This window comes from Ovis canadensis, chromosome 13 (genome assembly GCF_042477335.2).
Source record: "Ovis canadensis isolate MfBH-ARS-UI-01 breed Bighorn chromosome 13, ARS-UI_OviCan_v2, whole genome shotgun sequence".
Taxonomy (NCBI): domain Eukaryota; kingdom Metazoa; phylum Chordata; class Mammalia; order Artiodactyla; family Bovidae; genus Ovis; species Ovis canadensis.
This window is the reverse complement of record NC_091257.1, coordinates 4,295,702-4,314,272: the sequence shown is the minus strand read 5'-3', so window position 1 is coordinate 4,314,272 and position 18,571 is coordinate 4,295,702.

Below are 18,571 nucleotides of genomic sequence, written 5' to 3'. Positions count from 1 at the left end.
GAAAGACTCGAGGGAAAAACATAGATCCTTTGATCCACGCGGCGGACTGCGTGACACTGCTGCTACCGCTCTGGAGGAAAGCGCAAGTGCATGCCTGCATTCGAGACGAGCACTGACTCCCCTGGCGAGACTCCAGAAGTACCCCAAGATCCATGTCAGCACTGGAGAGGAATCCTCAGGTTCCGGCCCCAACTCCACACAAGGTCTTAGGCCCCGGCATCAACGGGAGAGGAATCCCGAGAGGCCCCCGAGGAACTCGCATGGGGACTGGCCTTTCCTGAGGCCACCAGAGCGGGTCCCTGAGGTCCCCATTCTAAGTCGAGAGCACCTGCCGCAACTCGAGAAAATCCAGGAGGTTTTGCCCTCCAGGCGAGATGAGGCCCATTTCCGCTGAGGCTTCTCGAGGCTCATCACATCTAACCCATGGAACTTCCAAAGGGCCCTTCACACCCTTGCTGCAACTCAAGAAGTTCCCCGACATACCCGTCTCCACTCGAGAGGAAGCACGAGGGTCCCGCACACATCCAGGGGAGCCCCGTTTCCGCCTCCTTGCTCGAGAAGAGGGATCCTTTCCCTGTTTCGTGGGAAAGAATTCCCGGCGTTCCCGTCGCATCTCAAGACGAGGCGCTCTCAAAAGGAAAGGCGAGAGGAACTCCAGGGTCGTGCCACCATTCCAAGAGTCCCCCACATGTGTCAGTCCATTCCAGAGGAACCTGTTTTCCCTGCACTGCCTTGACATCAAGCCGAGGATCGACTCCCACCACGTGAGCACGTGGGACCGCCCTGTGGGAAAGCCTCGTCAGAAAGCCTCGTGGGAAAGACTCGAGGGAAAACCATATATCCTTTGATCCACGCGGCGGACTGCGTGACACTGCTGCTACCGCTCTGGAGGAAAGCGCAAGTGATGCCCGCATTCGAGACGAGCACTGACTCCCCTGGGGAGACTCCAGAAGTACCCCAAGATCCATGTCAGCACTGCAGAGGAATCCTCAGGTACCGGCCCCGACTCCACACAAGGTCTTAGGCCCCGGCATCGACGGGATAGGAATCCCGAGAGGCCCCCAGGATCTCGCATGGGGACTGGCCTTTCCTGAGGCCACCAGAGCGGGTCCCTGAGGTCCCCGTCGTAAGTCGAGAGCACCTGCCGCAACTCGAGAAAATCCAGGAGGTTTTGCCCTCCAGGCGAGATGAGGCCCATTTCCGCTGAGGCTTCTCGAGGCTAATCACATCTAACCACTGGAACTTGCAAAGCGTCCTTCACACCCTTGCTGCAACTCAAGAAGTTCCCCGACATACCCGTCTCCACTCGAGAGGAAGCACGAGGTTCCCGCACACATCCAGGGGAGCCCCGTTTCCGCCTCCTAGCTCGAGATGAGGGATCCTTTCCCTGTTTCGTAGGGAAAGAATTCCCGGCGTTCCCGTCGCATCTCAAGAGGAGGCGCTCTCCACAGGAAAGGCGAGAAGAACTCCAGGATCGTGCCACGATTCCAAGAGTCCCCCAGAAGTGTCAGTCCATTCCAGAGGAACCTGTTTCCCTGCACTGCCTTGACGTTCAAGCCGAGGATCGACTCCCACCACGTGTGCACGTGGGACAGCCCTGTGGGAAAGCCTGGTGGGAAAGCCTCGTGGGAAAGACTCGAGGGAAAACCATAGATCCTTTGATCCACGCGGCGGACTGGGTGACACTGCTGCTACCGCTCTGGAGGAAAGCGCAAGTGCATGCCCGCATTCTAGACGAGGACAGACTCCCCTGCGGAGACTCCAGAAGTACCCCAAGATCCATGTCAGCACTGGAGAGGAATCCTCAGGTTCCGGCCCCGACTCCACACAAGGTCTTAGGCCCCGGCATCGACGGGAGAGTAATCCCGAGAGGCCCCCGAGGAACTCGCATGGGGACTAGCTTTCCTGAGGCCACCAGAGCGGGTCCCTGAGGTCCCCGTCGTAAGTCGAGAGCACCTGCCGCAACTCGAGAAAATCCAGGAGGTTTTGCCCTCCAGGCGAGATGAGGCCCATTTATGCTGAGGCTTCTCGAGGCTTATCACATCTAACCACTGGAACTTCCAAAGGGTCCTTCACACCCTTGCTGCAACTCAAGAAGTTCTCTGACATACCCGTCTCCACTTGAGAGGAAGCACGAGGGTCCCACACACATCCAGGGGAGCCCCGTTTCCGCCTCCTAGCTCGAGATGAGGGATCCTTTCCCTGTTTCGTAGGGAAAGAATTCCCGGCGTTCCCGTCGCATCTCAAGAGGAGGCGCTCTCCACAGGAAAGGCGAGAGGAACTCCAGGATCGTGCCACCATTCCAAGAGTCCCCCAGATGTGTCAGTCCATTCCTGAAGAACATGTTTTCCCTGCACTACCTTGACGTTCTAGCCGAGGATCGACTCCCACCACGTGTGCACGTGGGACCGCCCTGTGGGAAAGCCTCGTCGGAAAGCCTCGTGGGATAGACTCGAGGGAAAACCATATATCCTTTGATCCACGCGGCGGACTGCGTGACACTTCTGCTACCGCTCTGGAGGAAAGCGCAAGTGCATGCCCGCATTCGAGACGAGCATTGACTCCCCTGGGGAGACTCCAGAAGTACCCCAAGATCCATGTCAGCACTGGAGAGGAATCCTCAGGTCCGGCCCCGACTCCACACAAGGTCTTAGGCCCCGGCATCGACGGGAGAGGAATCCCGAGAGGCCCCCGAGGAACTCGCATGGGGACTGGCCTTTCCTGAGGCCACCAGAGCGGGTCCTGAGGTCCCCGTCGTAAGGCGAGAGAACCTGTCGCAACTCGAGAAAATCCAGGAGGTTTTGCCCTCCAGGCGAGATGAGGCCCATTTCCGCTGAGGCTTCTCGAGGCTAATAACATCTAACCACTGGAACTTCCAAAGGGTCCTTCACACCATTGCTGCAACTCAAGACGTTCCCCGACATACCTGTCTCCACTCGAGAGGAAGCACGAGAGTCCCGCACATATCCAGGGGAGCCCCGTTTCTTCCTCCTAGCTCGAGATGAGGGATCCTTTCCCTGTTTCGTAGGGAAAGAATTCCCGGCGTTCCCGTCGCATCTCAAGAGGAAGCGCTCCCCACAGGAAAGGCGAGAGGAACTCCAGGGCCGTGCCACCATTCCAAGAGTCCCCCAAATCTGTCAGTCCATTCCAGAGGAACCTGTCTTCCCTGCACTGCCTTGACGTTCAAGCCGAGGATCGACGCCCACCACGTGTGCAAGTGGGACAGCCCTGAGGGAAAGCCTCGTGGGAAAGCCTCGGGGGAAAGACTCGAGGGAAAAGCATAGATCCTTTGATCCACGCGGCGGACTGCGTGACACTGCTCCTACCGCTCTGGAGGAAAGCGCAAGTGCATGCCCGCATTCGAGACGAGGACTGACTCCCCTGGGGAGACTCCAGAAGTACCCCAAGATCCATGTCAGCACTGGAGAGGAATCCTCAGGTTCCGGCCCCGACTCCCCACAAGGGCTTAGGCCTCGGTATCGACGGGAGAGGAATCTCGAGAGGCCCCCGAGGAACTCGCATGGGGACTGGCCTTTCCTGAGGCCACCAGAGCGGGTCCCTGAGGTCCCCTTCGTAAGTCGAGAGCACCTGCCTCAACTCGAGAAAATCCAGGAGGTTTTGCCCTCCAGGCGTGATGAGGCCCATTTCCGCTGAAGCTTCTCGAGGCTAATCACATCTAAACACGGGAACTTCCTAAGGGTCCTTCACACCCTTGCTGCAACTCAAGAAGTTCCCCGACATACCTGTCTCCACTCGAGAGGAAGCACGAGGGTCCCGCACACACCCAGGGGAGCCCCGTTTCCGCCTCCTAGCTCGAGATGAGGGATCCTTTCCCTGTTTCTTAGGGAAAGAATTCCCGGCGTTCCCGTCGCATCTCAAGAGGAGGCGCTCTCCACAGGAAAGGCGAGAGGAACTCCAGGGTCGTGCCACCATTCCAAGAGCCCCCCAGATGTGTCAGTCCATTCCAGAGGAACCTGTTTTCCCTGCACTTCCTTGACGTTCAAGCCGAGGTTCGACTCCCACCACGTGTGCACGTGGGACAGCCCTGTGGGAAAGCCTCTTGGGAAAGCCTCGTGGGAAAGACTCGAGGGAAAACCATAGATCCTTTGATCCACGTGGTGGACTGCGAGACACTGCTGCTACCGCTCTGCAGGAAAGCGCAAGTGCATGCCCGCATTCGAGAGGAGCACTGACTCCCCTGGGGAGACTCTAGAAGTACCCCAAGATCCATGTCAGCACTGGAGAGGAATCCTGAGGTTCCCGCCCCGACTCCACACAAGGTCTTAGGCCCCGGCATAGACGGGAGAGGAATCCCGAGAGGCCCCCGAGGAACTCGCATGGGGACTGGCCTTTCCTGAGGCCACCAGAGCAAGTCCCTGAGGTCCCAGTCGTAAGTCGAGAGCACCTGCCGCAACTCGAGAAAATCCAGGAGGTTTTGCCCTCCAGGCGAGATGAGGCCCATTTCCGCTGAGGCTTCTCGAGGGTAATCACATCTAACCACTGGAACTTCCAAAGGGACCTTCACACCCTTGCTGCAACTCAAGAAGATCCCCGACATACCCGTCTCCACTCGAGAGGAAGCACGAGGGTCCCGCACACATCCAGGGGAGCCCCGTTTCCGCCTCCTAGCTCAAGATGAGGGATCCTTTCCCTGTTTCGTAGGGAAAGAATTCCCGGCGTTCCCGTCGCATCTCAAGAGGAGGCGCTCTCCACAGGAAAGGCGAGAGGAACTCCAGTGTCGTGCCACCATTCCAAGAGTCCCCCAGATGTGTCAGTCCATTCCAGAGGAACCTGTTTTCCCTGCACTGCCTTGACGTTCAAGCCGAGGATCGACTCCCACCCCGTGTGCACGGGGGACAGCCCTGTGGGAAAGCCTCGTGGGAAAGACTCCTGGGAAAGACTCGAGGGAAAACCATAGATCCTTAGATCCTTGGGGCGGACTGCGTGACACTGCTCCTACCGCTCTGGAGGAAAGCGCAAGTGCATGCCCGCATTCGAGACGAGCTCTGACTCCCCTGGGGAGACTCCAGAAGTACCCCAAGATCCATGTCAGCACTGGAGAGGAATCCTCAGGTTCCGGCCCCGACTCCCCACAAGGGCTTAGGCCTCGGTATCGACGGGAGAGGAATCTCGAGAGGCCCCCGAGGAACTCGCATGGGGACTGGCCTTTCCTGAGGCCACAGGAGCGGGTCCCTGAGGTCCCCTTCGTAAGTCGAGAGCACCTGCCTCAACTCGAGAAAATCCAGGAGGTTTTGCCCTCCAGGCGTGATGAGGCCCATATCCGCTGAAGCTTCTAGAGGCTAATCACATCTAAACACGGGAACTTCCTAAGGGTCCTTCACACCCTTGCTGCAACTCAAGAAGTTCCCCGACATACCCGTCTCCACTCGAGAGGAAGCACGAGGGTCCCGCACACACCCAGGGGAGCCCCGTTTCCGCCTCCTAGCTCGAGATGAGGGATCCTTTCCCTGTTTCTTAGGGAAAGAATTCCCGGCGTTCCCGTCGCATCTCAAGAGGAGGCGCTCTCCACAGGAAAGGCGAGAGGAACTCCAGGGTCGTGCCACCATTCCAAGAGTCCCCCAGATGTGTCAGTCCATTCCAGAGGAACCTGTTTTCCCTGCACTGCCTTGACGTTCAAGCCGAGGATCGACTCCCACCACGTGTGCACGTGGGACCGCCCTGAGGGAAAGCCTCGTGGGAAAGACTCGTGGGAAAGACTCGAGGGAAAACCATAGATCCTTTGATCCACGCGGCGGACTGCGTGACACTGCTGCTACCGCACTGGAGGAAAGCGCAAGTGCATGCCCGCATTGGAGACGAGCACTGACTCCCCTCGGGAGACTCCAGAAGTACCCCAAGATCCATGTCAGCACTGGAGAGGAATCCTCAGGTTTCGGCCCCGACTGCACACAAGGTCTTAGGCCCCGGCATCGACGGGAGAGGAATCCCGAGAGTCCCCCGAGGTACTCGCATGGGGACTGGCCTTTCCTGAGGCCACCAGAGCGGGTCCCTGAGGTCCCAGTCGTAAGTCGAGAGCACCTGCCGCAACTCGAGAAAATCCAGGAGGTTTTGCCCTCCAGGCGAGATGAGGCCCATTTCCACTGAGGCTTCTCGAGGCTAATAACATCTAACCACTGGAACTTCCAAAGGGTCCTTCACACCCTTGCTGCAAGTCCAGAAGTTCCCCGACATACCCGTCTACACTCGAGAGGAACCTCGAGGGTCCCACACACATCCAGGGGAGCCCCGTTTCCGCCTCCTAGCTCGAGATGATGGATCCTTTCCCTGTTTCGTAGGGAAAGAATTCCCGGCGATCCCGTCGCATCTCAAGAGGAGGCGCTCTCCACAGGAAAGGCGAGAGGAACTCCAGGGTCGTGCCACCATTCCAAGAGTCCCCCAGATGTGTCAGTCCATTCCAGAGGAACCTGTTTTCCCTGCACTGCCTTGACGTTCAAGCCGAGGATCGACTCCCACCACGTGTGCACGTGGGACAGCCCTGTGGGAAAGCCTCGTGGGAAAGACTCGTGGGAAAGACTCGAGGGAAAAACATAGATCCTTTGATCCACGCGGCGGACTGCGTGACACTGCTGCTACCGCTCTGGAGGAAAGCGCAAGTGCATGCCTGCATTCGAGACGAGCACTGACTCCCCTGGCGAGACTCCAGAAGTACCCCAAGATCCATGTCAGCACTGGAGAGGAATCCTCAGGTTCCGGCCCCAACTCCACACAAGGTCTTAGGCCCCGGCATCAACGGGAGAGGAATCCCGAGAGGCCCCCGAGGAACTCGCATGGGGACTGGCCTTTCCTGAGGCCACCAGAGCGGGTCCCTGAGGTCCCCATTCTAAGTCGAGAGCACCTGCCGCAACTCGAGAAAATCCAGGAGGTTTTGCCCTCCAGGCGAGATGAGGCCCATTTCCGCTGAGGCTTCTCGAGGCTCATCACATCTAACCCATGGAACTTCCAAAGGGCCCTTCACACCCTTGCTGCAACTCAAGAAGTTCCCCGACATACCCGTCTCCACTCGAGAGGAAGCACGAGGGTCCCGCACACATCCAGGGGAGCCCCGTTTCCGCCTCCTTGCTCGAGAAGAGGGATCCTTTCCCTGTTTCGTGGGAAAGAATTCCCGGCGTTCCCGTCGCATCTCAAGACGAGGCGCTCTCAAAAGGAAAGGCGAGAGGAACTCCAGGGTCGTGCCACCATTCCAAGAGTCCCCCACATGTGTCAGTCCATTCCAGAGGAGCCTGTTTTCCCTGCACTGCCTTGACATCAAGCCGAGGATCGACTCCCACCACGTGAGCACGTGGGACCGCCCTGTGGGAAAGCCTCGTCAGAAAGCCTCGTGGGAAAGACTCGAGGGAAAACCATATATCCTTTGATCCACGCGGCGGACTGCGTGACACTGCTGCTACCGCTCTGGAGGAAAGCGCAAGTGATGCCCGCATTCGAGACGAGCACTGACTCCCCTGGGGAGACTCCAGAAGTACCCCAAGATCCATGTCAGCACTGCAGAGGAATCCTCAGGTACCGGCCCCGACTCCACACAAGGTCTTAGGCCCCGGCATCGACGGGATAGGAATCCCGAGAGGCCCCCAGGATCTCGCATGGGGACTGGCCTTTCCTGAGGCCACCAGAGCGGGTCCCTGAGGTCCCCGTCGTAAGTCGAGAGCACCTGCCGCAACTGGAGAAAATCCAGGAGGTTTTGCCCTCCAGGCGAGATGAGGCCCATTTCCGCTGAGGCTTCTCGAGGCCAATCACATCTAACCACTGGAACTTGCAAAGCGTCCTTCACACCCTTGCTGCAACTCAAGAAGTTCCCCGACATACCCGTCTCCACTCGAGAGGAAGCACGAGGTTCCCGCACACATCCAGGGGAGCCCCGTTTCCGCCTCCTAGCTCGAGATGAGGGATCCTTTCCCTGTTTCGTAGGGAAAGAATTCCCGGCGTTCCCGTCGCATCTCAAGAGGAGGCGCTCTCCACAGGAAAGGCGAGAAGAACTCCAGGATCGTGCCACGATTCCAAGAGTCCCCCAGAAGTGTCAGTCCATTCCAGAGGAACCTGTTTCCCTGCACTGCCTTGACGTTCAAGCCGAGGATCGACTCCCACCACGTGTGCACGTGGGACAGCCCTGTGGGAAAGCCTGGTGGGAAAGCCTCGTGGGAAAGACTCGAGGGAAAACCATAGATCCTTTGATCCACGCGGGGGACTGGGTGACACTGCTGCTACCGCTCTGGAGGAAAGCGCAAGTGCATGCCCGCATTCTAGACGAGGACAGACTCCCCTGCGGAGACTCCAGAAGTACCCCAAGATCCATGTCAGCACTGGAGAGGAATCCTCAGGTTCCGGCCCCGACTCCCCACAAGGTCTTAGGCCCCGGCATCGACGGGAGAGTAATCCCGAGAGGCCCCCGAGGAACTCGCATGGGGACTAGCTTTCCTGAGGCCACCAGAGCGGGTCCCTGAGGTCCCCGTCGTAAGTCGAGAGCACCTGCCGCAACTCGAGAAAATCCAGGAGGTTTTGCCCTCCAGGCGAGATGAGGCCCATTTATGCTGAGGCTTCTCGAGGCTTATCACATCTAACCACTGGAACTTCCAAAGGGTCCTTCACACCCTTGCTGCAACTCAAGAAGTTCTCTGACATACCCGTCTCCACTTGAGAGGAAGCACGAGGGTCCCACACACATCCAGGGGAGCCCCGTTTCCGCCTCCTAGCTCGAGATGAGGGATCCTTTCCCTGTTTCGTAGGGAAAGAATTCCCGGCGTTCCCGTCGCATCTCAAGAGGAGGCGCTCTCCACAGGAAAGGCGAGAGGAACTCCAGGATCGTGCCACCATTCCAAGAGTCCCCCAGATGTGTCAGTCCATTCCTGAAGAACATGTTTTCCCTGCACTACCTTGACGTTCTAGCCGAGGATCGACTCCCACCACGTGTGCACGTGGGACCGCCCTGTGGGAAAGCCTCGTCGGAAAGCCTCGTGGGATAGACTCGAGGGAAAACCATATATCCTTTGATCCACGCGGCGGACTGCGTGACACTTCTGCTACCGCTCTGGAGGAAAGCGCAAGTGCATGCCCGCATTCGAGACGAGCATTGACTCCCCTGGGGAGACTCCAGAAGTACCCCAAGATCCATGTCAGCACTGGAGAGGAATCCTCAGGTCCGGCCCCGACTCCACACAAGGTCTTAGGCCCCGGCATCGACGGGAGAGGAATCCCGAGAGGCCCCCGAGGAACTCGCATGGGGACTGGCCTTTCCTGAGGCCACCAGAGCGGGTCCTGAGGTCCCCGTCGTAAGGCGAGAGAACCTGTCGCAACTCGAGAAAATCCAGGAGGTTTTGCCCTCCAGGCGAGATGAGGCCCATTTCCGCTGAGGCTTCTCGAGGCTAATAACATCTAACCACTGGAACTTCCAAAGGGTCCTTCACACCATTGCTGCAACTCAAGACGTTCCCCGACATACCTGTCTCCACTCGAGAGGAAGCACGAGAGTCCCGCACATATCCAGGGGAGCCCCGTTTCTTCCTCCTAGCTCGAGATGAGGGATCCTTTCCCTGTTTCGTAGGGAAAGAATTCCCGGCGTTCCCGTCGCATCTCAAGAGGAAGCGCTCCCCACAGGAAAGGCGAGAGGAACTCCAGGGCCGTGCCACCATTCCAAGAGTCCCCCAAATCTGTCAGTCCATTCCAGAGGAACCTGTCTTCCCTGCACTGCCTTGACGTTCAAGCCGAGGATCGACGCCCACCACGTGTGCACGTGGGACAGCCCTGAGGGAAAGCCTCGTGGGAAAGCCTCGGGGGAAAGACTCGAGGGAAAAGCATAGATCCTTTGATCCACGCGGCGGACTGCGTGACACTGCTCCTACCGCTCTGGAGGAAAGCGCAAGTGCTTGCCCGCATTCGAGACGAGCACTGACTCCCCTGGGGAGACTCCAGAAGTACCCCAAGATCCATGTCAGCACTGGAGAGGAATCCTCAGGTTCCGGCCCCGACTCCCCACAAGGGCTTAGGCCTCGGTATCGACGGGAGAGGAATCTCGAGAGGCCCCCGAGGAACTCGCATGGGGACTGGCCTTTCCTGAGGCCACAGGAGCGGGTCCCTGAGGTCCCCTTCGTAAGTCGAGAGCACCTGCCTCAACTCGAGAAAATCCAGGAGGTTTTGCCCTCCAGGCGTGATGAGGCCCATATCCGCTGAAGCTTCTAGAGGCTAATCACATCTAAACACGGGAACTTCCTAAGGGTCCTTCACACCCTTGCTGCAACTCAAGAAGTTCCCCGACATACCCGTCTCCACTCGAGAGGAAGCACGAGGGTCCCGCACACACCCAGGGGAGCCCCGTTTCCGCCTCCTAGCTCGAGATGAGGGATCCTTTCCCTGTTTCTTAGGGAAAGAATTCCCGGCGTTCCCGTCGCATCTCAAGAGGAGGCGCTCTCCACAGGAAAGGCGAGAGGAACTCCAGGGTCGTGCCACCATTCCAAGAGTCCCCCAGATGTGTCAGTCCATTCCAGAGGAACCTGTTTTCCCTGCACTGCCTTGACGTTCAAGCCGAGGATCGACTCCCACCACGTGTGCACGTGGGACCGCCCTGAGGGAAAGCCTCGTGGGAAAGACTCGTGGGAAAGACTCGAGGGAAAACCATAGATCCTTTGATCCACGCGGCGGACTGCGTGACACTGCTGCTACCGCACTGGAGGAAAGCGCAAGTGCATGCCCGCATTGGAGACGAGCACTGACTCCCCTCGGGAGACTCCAGAAGTACCCCAAGATCCATGTCAGCACTGGAGAGGAATCCTCAGGTTTCGGCCCCGACTGCACACAAGGTCTTAGGCCCCGGCATCGACGGGAGAGGAATCCCGAGAGTCCCCCGAGGTACTCGCATGGGGACTGGCCTTTCCTGAGGCCACCAGAGCGGGTCCCTGAGGTCCCAGTCGTAAGTCGAGAGCACCTGCCGCAACTCGAGAAAATCCAGGAGGTTTTGCCCTCCAGGCGAGATGAGGCCCATTTCCACTGAGGCTTCTCGAGGCTAATAACATCTAACCACTGGAACTTCCAAAGGGTCCTTCACACCCTTGCTGCAAGTCCAGAAGTTCCCCGACATACCCGTCTACACTCGAGAGGAACCTCGAGGGTCCCACACACATCCAGGGGAGCCCCGTTTCCGCCTCCTAGCTCGAGATGATGGATCCTTTCCCTGTTTCGTAGGGAAAGAATTCCCGGCGATCCCGTCGCATCTCAAGAGGAGGCGCTCTCCACAGGAAAGGCGAGAGGAACTCCAGGGTCGTGCCACCATTCCAAGAGTCCCCCAGATGTGTCAGTCCATTCCAGAGGAACCTGTTTTCCCTGCACTGCCTTGACGTTCAAGCCGAGGATCGACTCCCACCACGTGTGCACGTGGGACAGCCCTGTGGGAAAGCCTCGTGGGAAAGACTCGTGGGAAAGACTCGAGGGAAAAACATAGATCCTTTGATCCACGCGGCGGACTGCGTGACACTGCTGCTACCGCTCTGGAGGAAAGCGCAAGTGCATGCCTGCATTCGAGACGAGCACTGACTCCCCTGGCGAGACTCCAGAAGTACCCCAAGATCCATGTCAGCACTGGAGAGGAATCCTCAGGTTCCGGCCCCAACTCCACACAAGGTCTTAGGCCCCGGCATCAACGGGAGAGGAATCCCGAGAGGCCCCCGAGGAACTCGCATGGGGACTGGCCTTTCCTGAGGCCACCAGAGCGGGTCCCTGAGGTCCCCATTCTAAGTCGAGAGCACCTGCCGCAACTCGAGAAAATCCAGGAGGTTTTGCCCTCCAGGCGAGATGAGGCCCATTTCCGCTGAGGCTTCTCGAGGCTCATCACATCTAACCCATGGAACTTCCAAAGGGCCCTTCACACCCTTGCTGCAACTCAAGAAGTTCCCCGACATACCCGTCTCCACTCGAGAGGAAGCACGAGGGTCCCGCACACATCCAGGGGAGCCCCGTTTCCGCCTCCTTGCTCGAGAAGAGGGATCCTTTCCCTGTTTCGTGGGAAAGAATTCCCGGCGTTCCCGTCGCATCTCAAGACGAGGCGCTCTCAAAAGGAAAGGCGAGAGGAACTCCAGGGTCGTGCCACCATTCCAAGAGTCCCCCACATGTGTCAGTCCATTCCAGAGGAACCTGTTTTCCCTGCACTGCCTTGACATCAAGCCGAGGATCGACTCCCACCACGTGAGCACGTGGGACCGCCCTGTGGGAAAGCCTCGTCAGAAAGCCTCCCCAGGGGAGTCAGTCCTCGTCTCGAATGCGGGCATGCACTTGCGCTTTCCTCCAGAGCGGTAGCAGCAGTGTCACGCAGTCCGCCGCGTGGATCAAAGGATATATGATTTTCCCTCGAGTCTTTCCCACGAGGCTTTCCCACGAGGCTTTCCCACAGGGCTGTCCCACGTGCACACGTGGTGGGAGTCGATCCTCGGCTTGAACGTCAAGGCAGTGCAGGAAAAACAGGTTCCTCTGGAATCGACTGACACATCTGGGGGACTCTTGGAATGGTGGCACGACCCTGGAGTTCCTCTCGCCTTTCCTGTGGAGAACGCCTCCTCTTGAGATGCGACGGGAACGCCGGGAATTCTTTCCCTACGAATCAGGGAAAGGATCCCTCATCTCGAGCTAGGAGGCGGAAACGGGGCTCCCCTGGATGTGTGCGGGACCCCATGTGCTTACTCTCGAGTGGAGATGGGTATATCGGGGAACTTCTTGAGTTGCAGCAAGGGTGTGAAGGACCCTTAGGAAGTTCCACTGGTTACACGTGATTGGCCTCGAGAAGCCTCAGCGGAAATGGGCCTCATCTCGCCTGGAGGGCAAAACCTCCTGGATTTTCTCGAGTTGCGGCAGGTGCTCTCGACTTACGACGGGGACCTCAGGGAACCGCTCTGGTGGCCTCAGGAAAGGCCAGTCCCCATGCGAGTTCCTCGGGGGCGTCTCGGGATTCCTCTCCCGTCGATGCTGGGGCCTAAGACCTTGTGTGGAGTCGGGGCCGGAACCTGAGGATTCCTCTCCAGTGCTGACATGGATCTTGGGGTACTTCTGGAGTCTCCCCAGGGGAGTCAGTCCTCGTCTCGAATGCGGGCATGCACTTGCGCTTTCCTCCAGAGCGGTAGCAGCTGTTTCATGCAGTCCGCCGCGTGGATCAAAGGATCTATGGTTTTCCCTCGAGTCTTTCCCACGAGGCTTTCCCACGAGGCTTTCCCACAGGGCTGTCCCACGTGCACACGTGGTGGGAGTCGATCCTCGGCTTGAACGTCAAGGCAGTGCAGGGAAAACAGGTTGCTCTGGAATGGACTGACACATCTGGGGGACTCTTGGAATGGTGTCACGACCCTGGAGTTCCTCTCGCCTTTCCTGTGGAGAGCGCCTCCTCTTGAGATGCGACGGGAACACCGGGAATTCTTTCCCTACGAAACAGGGAAAGGATCCCTCATCTCGAGCTAGGAGGCGGTAACGGGGCTCCCCTGGATGTGTGCGGGACACCATGTGCTTCCTCTCGAGTGCAGACGGGTATGTCGGGGATCTTCTTGAGTTGCAGCAAGGTTGTGAAGGACCCTTTGGAAGTTCCAGTGGTTAGATGTGATTGGCCTCGAGAAGCCTCAGCGGAAATGGGCCTCATCTCGCCTGGAGGGCAAAACCTCCTGGATTTTCTCGAGTTGCGGCAGGTGCTCTCGACTTACGACGGGGACCTCAGGGACCCGCTCTGGTGGCCTCAGGAAAGGCCAGTCCCCATGCGAGTTCCTCGGGGACCTCTCGGCATTCCTCTCCCGTCGATGCCGGGGCCTAAGACCTTGTGTGGAGTCGGGGCCGGAACCTGAGGATTCCTCTCCAGTGCTGACATGGATCTTGGGGTACTTCTGGAGTCTCCCGAGGGGAGTCAGTCCTCGTCTCGAATGCGGGCATGCACTTGCGCTTTCCTCCAGAGCGGTAGCAGCAGTGTCACGCAGTCCGCCGCGTGGATCAAAGGATCTATGGTTTTCCCTCGAGTCTTTCCCACGAGGCTTTCCCACGAGGCTTTCCCACAGGGCTGTCCCACGTGCACACGTGGTGGGAGTCGATCCTCGGCTTGAACGTCAAGGCAGTGCAGGGAAAACAGGTTCCTCTGGAATGGACTGACACATCTGGGGGACTCTTGGAATGGTGGCACGACCCTGGAGTTCCTCTCGCCTTTCCCGTGGAGAGCGCCTCCTCTTGAGATGCGACGGGAACGCCGGGAATTCTTTCCCTACGAAACAGGGAAAGGATCCCTCTTCTCGAGCTAGGAGGCAGAAACGGGGCTCCCCTGGATGTGTGCGGGACACCACATGCTTCCTCTCGAGTGCAGACGGGTATGTCAGGGAACTTCTTGAGTTGCAGCAAGGGTGTGAAGGACCCTTTGGAAGTTCCAGTGGTTAGACGTGATTGGCCTCGAGAAGCCTCAGCGGAAATGGGCCTCATCTCGCCTGGAGGGCAAAACCTCCTGGATTTTCTCGAGTTGCGGCAGGTGCTCTCGACTTACGACGGGGACCTCAGGGACCCGCTCTGGTGGCCTCAGGAAAGGCCAGTCCCCATGCGAGTTCCTCGGGGGCCTCTCGGCATTCCTCTCCCGTCGATGCCGGGGCCTAAGACCTTGTGTGGAGTCGGGGCCGGAACCTGAGGATTCCTCTCCAGTGCTGACATGGATCTTGGGGTACTTCTGGAGTCTCCCCAGGGGAGTCAGTCCTCGTCTCGAATGCGGGCATGCACTTGCGCTTTCCTCCAGAGCGGTAGCAGCAGTGTTACGCAGTCCGCCTCGTGGATCAAAGGATCTATGGTTTTCCCTCGAGTCTTTCCCACGAGGCTTTCCCACGAGGCTTTCCCACAGGGCTGTCCCACGTGCACACGTGGTGGGAGTCGATCCTCGGCTTGAACGTCAAGGCAGTGAAGTGAAAACAGGTTCCTCTGGAATGGACTGACACATCTGGGGGACTCTTGGAATGGTGGCACGACCCTGGAGTTCCTCTCGCCTTTCCTGTGGAGAGCGCCTCCTCTTGAGATGCGACGGGAACGCCGGGTATTCTTTCCCTACGAAACAGGGAAAGGATCCCTCATCTCGAGCTAGGAGGCGGAAACGGGGCTCCCCTGGATGTGTGCGGGACCCCACGTGCATCCTCTCGATTGGAGACGGGTATGTCGGGGAACTGCTTGAGTTGCAGCAAGGGTGTGAAGGACCCTTTGGAAGTTCCAGTGGTTAGATGTGATTGTCCTCGAGAAGCCTCAGCGGAAATGGGCCTCATCTCGCCTGGAGGGCAAAACCTCCTGGATTTTCTCGAGTTGCGGCAGGTGCTCTCGACTTCCGACGGGGACCTCGGGGACCCGCTCTGGTGGCCTCAGGAAAGGCCAGTCCCCATGCGAGTTCCTCAGGGGCCTCTCGGGATTCCCCTCCCGTCGATGCTGGGGCCTAAGACCTTGTGTGGAGTCGGGGCCGGAACCTGAGGATTCCTCTCCAGTGCTGACATGGATCTTGGGGTACTTCTGGAGTCTCCCCAGGGGAGTCAGTCCTCGTCTCGAATGCGGGTATGCACTTGCGCTTTCCTCCAGAGCGGTAGCAGCAGTGTCACGCAGTCCACTGCGTGGATCAAAGGATCTATGGTTTTCCCTCGAGTCTTTCCCACGAGGCTTTCCCACGAGGCTTTCCCACAGGGCTGTCCCACGTGCACACGTGGTGGGAGTCGATCCTCGGCTTGAACGTCAAGGCAGTGCAGGGAAAACAGGTTCCTCTGGAATGGACTGACACATCTGGGGGTCTCTTGGAATGGTGGCACGACCCTGGAGTTCCTCTCGCCTTTCCTGTGGAGAGCGCCTCCTCTTGAGATGCGACGGGAACGCCGGGAAATCGTTCCCTACGAAACAGGGAAAGGATCCCTCATCTCGAGCTAGGAGGCGGAAACGGGGCTCCCCTGGATGTGTGCGGGACCCCACGTGCTTCCTCTCGAGTGGAGACGGGTATGTCGCGTAACTTCTTGAGTTGCAGCAAGGGTGTGAAGGACCCTTTGGAAGTTCCAGTGTTTAGACGTGATTAGCCTCGAGAAGCCTCAGCGGAAATGGGCCTCATCTCGCCTGGAGGGCAAAACCTCCTGGATTTTCTCGAGTTGTGGCAGGTGCTCTCGACTTACGACGGGGACCTCAGGGACCCGCTCTGGTGGCCTCAGGAAAGGCAAGTCCCCATGCCAGTTCCTCGGGGGCGTCTCGGGATTCCTCTCCCGTCGATGTCGGGGCCTAAGACCTTGTGTGGAGTCGGGGCCGGAACCTGAGGATTCCTCTCCAGTGCTGACATGGATCTTGGGGTACTTCTGGAGTCTCCCCAGGGGAGTCAGTCCTCGTCTCGAATGCGGGCATGCACTTGCGCTTTCCTCCAGAGCGGTAGCAGCAGTGTCACGCAGTCCGCCGCGTGGATCAAAGGATCTATGGTTTTCCCTCGAGTCTTTTCAACGAGGCTTTCCCACGAGGCTTTCCCACAGGGCTGTCCCACGTGCACACGTGGTGGGAGTCGATCCTCGGCTTGAACGTCAAGGCAGTGAAGGGAAAACTGGTTCCTCCTGAATGGACTGACCCATCTGGGGGACTCTTGGAATGGTGGCACGACCCTGGAGTTCCTCTCGCCTTTCCTGTGGAGAGCGCCTCCTCTGAGATGCGACGGGAACGCCGGGAAATCTTTCCCTACGAAACAGGGAAAGGATCCCTCATCTCGAGCTAGGAGGCGGAAACGGGGCTCCCCTGGATGTGTGCGGGACCCCACGTGCTTCCTCTAGAGTGGAGACGGGTATGTCGCGTAACTTCTTGAGTTGCAGCAAGGGTGTGAAGGACCCTTTGGAAGTTCCAGTGTTTAGAAGTGATTAGCCTCGAGAAGCCTCAGCGGAAATGGGCCTCATCTCGCCTGGAGGGCAAAACCTCCTGGATTTTCTCGAGTTGCGGCAGGTGCTCTCGACTTACGACGGGGACCTCAGGGACCCGCTCTGGTGGCCTCAGGAAAGGCCAGTCCCCATGCGAGTTCCTCGGGGGCGTCTCGGGATTCCTCTCCCGTCGATGCCGGGGCCTAAGACCTTGTGTGGAGTCGGGGCCGGAACCTGAGGTTTCCTCTCCAGTGCTAACATGGATCTTGGGGTACTTCTGGAGTCTCCCCAGGGGAATCAGTCCTCGTCTCGAATGCGGGCATGCACTTGCGCTTTCCTCCAGAGCGGTAGCAGCAGTGTCACGCAGTCCGCCGCGTGGATCAAAGGATCTATGGTTTCCCTCCAGTCTTTCCCACGAGGCTTTCCCACGAGGCTTTCCCACAGGGCTGTCCCACGTGCACACGTGGTGGGAGTCAATCCTCGGCTTGAACGTCAAGGCAGTGCATGGAAAACAGGTTCCTCTGGAATGGACTGACACATCTGGGGGACTCTTGGAATGGTGGCACGACCCTGGAGTTCCTCTCGCCTTTCCTGTGGAGAGCGCCTCCTCTTGAGATGCGACGGGAACGCCGGGAATTCTTTCCCTACGAAACAGGGAAAGGATCCCTCATCTCGAGCTGGGAGGCGGAAACGGGGCTCCCCTGGATGTGTGCTGGACCCTCGGGCTTCCTCTCGAGTGTAGACGGGTATGTCGGGGAACTTCTTGAGTTGCAGCAAGGGTGTGAAGGACCCTTTGGAAGTTCCAGTGGTTAGATGTGATTAGCCTCGAGAAGCCTCAGAGGAAATGGGCCTCATCTCGCCTGGAGGGCAAAACCTCCTGGATTTTCTCGAGTTGCGGCAGGTGCTCTCGACTTACGACGGGGCCCTCAGGGACCCGCTCTGGTGGCCTCAGGAAAGGCCAGTCCCCATGCGAGTTCTTCGGGTGCCTCTCCGGATTCCTCTCCCGTCGATGCCGGGGCCTAAGACCTTGTGTGGAGTCGGGGCCGGAACCTGAGGATTCCTCTACAGTGCTGACATGGATCTTGGGGTACTTCTGGAGTCTAACCAGGGGAGTCAGTCCTCGTCTCGAATGCAGGCATGCACTTGCGCTTTCCTCCAGAGCGGTAGCAGCAGTGTCACGCAGTCCTCCGCGTGGATCAAAGGATCTATGGTTTTCCCTCGAGTCTTTCCCACGAGGCTTTCCCACGAGGCTTTCCCACAGGGCTGTCCCACGTGCACACGTGGTGGGAGTGGATCCTCGGCTTGAACGTCAAGGCAGTGCAGGGAAAACAGGTTCCTCTGGAATGGACTGACACATGTGGGGGACTCTTGGAATGGTGGCACGACCCTGGAGTTCCTCTCGCCTTTCCTGTGGAGAGCGCCTCCTCTTGAGATGCGACGGGAACGCCGGGAATTCATTCCCTACGAAACAGGGAAGGGATCCCTCATCTCGAGCTGGGAGGCGGAAACGGGGCTCCCCTGGATGTGTGCGGGACACCACATGCTTCCTCTCGAGTGCAGACGGGTATGTCGGGGAACTTCTTGAGTTGCAGCAAGGGTGTGAAGGACCCTTTGGAAATTCCAGTGGTTAGACGTGATTGGCCTCGAGAAGCCTCAGCGGAAATGGGCCTCATCTCGCCTGGAGGGCAAAACCTCCTGGATTTTCTCGAGTTGCGGCA